Here is a 3,468-nt window from a genome sequence, read left to right on the forward strand (position 1 = left end):
TCCACTGTATTTGATGAATTCAGGAACACGAAATTTCTTTGGGATAATCACATTTGGGACCAAACACATCTCTGCTGCCCGTACCGGGTCATATAAGTCTAATCCTTCAATGGCTTTGAGTCTGGCTTCCAACGCCTCTATCTTAGCTTGATCAATGCTATCAGATGACTTAGCCTTGTGGGACTCATTAGCAGATGCCTTCACGACTGTTGGGGATGGTGCCGGTCTTGTTGACTGCACAAATGTTGGATTTTGCTGAGGTTCTTGCCCATGTTCGCTCATTCTTTCCTCAGGCAGAACTGTAGTAGGAGTCGGATCAAAGGTGATCGGTCGATTAGAAGGACCTTCATCAGAGGTATTTCTTAATGTTTGCTTGAGTAAGCTAGTGAGGTGAGCCACACTTATTTTCAGAGACTCCAACTCTTCGTGCAAATAGGCCTCACGTTGAGCACGCTCTTCATCTTCCATGTTTCTCGCTCGAAGTCGGGTGTTGCAGACTTTTTGGGGACCTATATTTCAATCTGTCATGTATGCATGTTAAATGTATGAACATGTAATATATATGATGAACTTGCCCTTCGAGGGGTGACAAATGATTGTAATTGTTGCATAACGAAACAAGAAGCTTGATTCTTGCCCAAACTCTACAATGAAAATTTTTGGAGTGACGATCATGAGTTCAAAATGCTTCAAGAAGGGTTTTCCCGTATGCAAATAACGACAACACTACAAACAAGGACAAGTTTTATTATGTGAACATGGGTAGGTTGGCTATTCAGTCTCTAAAAAAAAAGGGTCTCTTGCTGTCCCAGTGATCACCCTCGTGGAGGCAATATGGGGGCTTGTAGGTAATGAGTTGGCACGTGTCCAACTATTACCAGTCTAAGCACTCAACGAAGAGTTGGGGTTTACACAAACTTAAACCTTGACTAAAAGTCGTAAGGTAAGCTGCTAGTCCCCCTCCTAACCTGAAGCTTGTGTGTGCTTTTTTTTTAAAAAGTAACTATGTGATGCATGAGATTAATATGTACAGAAATTAAAAACGCGCAACTAAATATGAAACAAATATATAAAGAAAATGCATATTTTAAAAATAAACACGCAAACCACAACAATAAAACACAATCATCAGAAAAAAACAAAAGCTTAGTCCACAAAGTCCCCAGTGGAGTCGCCATTCTGTCGCACGTGTGCGGCGGCGCGGCGATCGTCCACCCTCAAGGAAAAAAAATCAGAATATTTATTCCTGGCAAAAAAGGGAGAGACAAGAATTCTTGTCTCTACATGTGAAAATATGGACTGGGAGTCGCCACCTAGTATTCTGGTTACTAGGAACCTTAACTGGTCTTTAGAGATCGGGCACGGAGACTGGTTGCGTAAAGGGAAGGTATTAGCACCCCAACTACGCCCTACCTAAGATAGGCTGCATTGTTTTGTCTAATAAAATCTAAGTCATGTTGTGGTTTCCTATTTGTCCAAAATATGCATTACATGTAATGTCATACCCCGGGTTCTATTGTTCCAAAAAAAAAAAGAATTAAATATCCGGAATACGCATTACGTGTAAAGTCATACCCGGATACTAAGAGACAAACAAAATAAAATTTTTGTTGTTTTTGAAATATTGGCCAATATTCTCTTGACTTTAATAAACTGGTTATTAAAGCCAAAAATGCATGCTAAAATATTTTTTTGGTGTATGAAAAATACAATATGAATTTTAGCTTTGAGACACTTGGCCGTATGCAAAAAAACATTTTTTTTCTCCTTTTTTTTAATTTTTTTGTTATTTTTTGTGGAAGTTTTTGACGAAAACCGGGTATTTAAAAAATCAGATTTTTGTATTTTTTAACAACATAAAAAAATACCACCAAATATTAATCGAAATGACATAAAAATTACACTAAAAAATTATAAAATACTGAAACAAATATTTATGATTTTTTCTTTTGAAATGGGCCGGATCAGGCCCAAATATATGGGTTGGGCCGAACCTGGCCCAAAGAGTGGGCTGGTCACTGTGCACATAGTAACCGGGGGGATACTGTACACACAGTGACCACAGAATTAATTAGCAATGCACAGTAACCGGGGGTTACTGTGCACACAGTAATGTGAATTAATTAGCTAGTTACTGTGCACAGCACAGTAACTAGCTAATTAATTCTGCAGAACGTAAACGTTCTGCATGAACTGAAGTAAAAAAAATGACGGGAAAGGTAGGACGTTACCTGGAGCTGTGTTGATGCTGGCAGCAGCTGATGCAGCAGGGGTGGTGGCGGCGGCGCTGGCGGTTCGCGGTGGCCGGCGGTTTTCCTTCTCTCTCTCTCCTCTGTTTTTTCCCGTTTCTTCTCTGCCTCTTCCCTTCTTCTTCTCTGCCTTCTCTCCTCTCTTCTCACTCTATTCTCCCTTCTGTTACCTCTTCTGTTCCCTCTCTCCCCTTCCCCCCTTCCTCTTCTCTTCCCCCCTATTTATAGCCCGTGAGCATGTGTTTTTTTTTTTTTTTTTCATCGTGGGGTCATGCGGCGGCTGGTCGGGCGTTGCTGTCCAGGCGTGCCTCCCTCAGTTTCGGCGGTGCGGTAGGCGGTCGGCCAATGTCTTCAGTCGGTGGGCTAGAGGGACCGGCGGTCGGTGGGCTGGAGGGACCAACGCCATTAAATATACATCTTTTTCCTTCTTTTTCTGCTGTATGTTAGGCGGGGAAGAAAGGGGAACAGTGCCGTTCAAAAACGGCACCGTTTAGCCCTTTTCTGTTTTTTTTTTTTTTTTTTTTTTTTTTTTTTTTTTTGCATGGGCTGGTTACTGTGCACACAGTAACCGGGTTACTGTGTGTACAGTACCCAGAGAATTAATCTACGGGTTACTGCGACCAGTACGGCGCACATTTTTTTTTTTTTTTTTTTTTTTTTTTTTGTATTTATTATTTTTTATGGGGACCCAAAAATGGGTTACAACAATATATATATATATATATATATAAAAGAGAAACGAAATGGGCACCTGATGTATCCCATCAGTGGAATTTTTAGGTTGTTGATATTTATTGTAACTTATTTTTGGGTTCTTATGAAAATAAATAAAAGAGATCAAAAAAATAGGAGGCAGAAGCGCTCAGATTAAGGGTAAGAAAAAAATTGGTTTAAAAAGGTTAAAAATACAAGGATTTGAATTTTTTACAGTATATTCTGGTATGATGAGAGTCTCGTTGAAAAAGAAAATTTTGAATTTTTAGGAGGAAAAGTCCAAATTTGGATGTTTATGGACTTAATTGGATTTTTAATTGAATTTATAGAGGATTTGATTGCAAGAAAAATTGATTTTTAAGTCAATTTGGGCTTTAATTAGAAGAAATTAAAGTTCTGGGGCAAAGTTATATTTTTTTAGGAATTTATTAGGTCAAATCAGGGGCTTAATTGCATAAATATTGAAGTTTAATGGCCAATTAGGGACTTAATTGAGAAAATCCAA

Source organism: Populus alba, chromosome 13 (assembly GCF_005239225.2).
Source record: "Populus alba chromosome 13, ASM523922v2, whole genome shotgun sequence".
In the NCBI taxonomy this organism is placed as follows: domain Eukaryota; kingdom Viridiplantae; phylum Streptophyta; class Magnoliopsida; order Malpighiales; family Salicaceae; genus Populus; species Populus alba.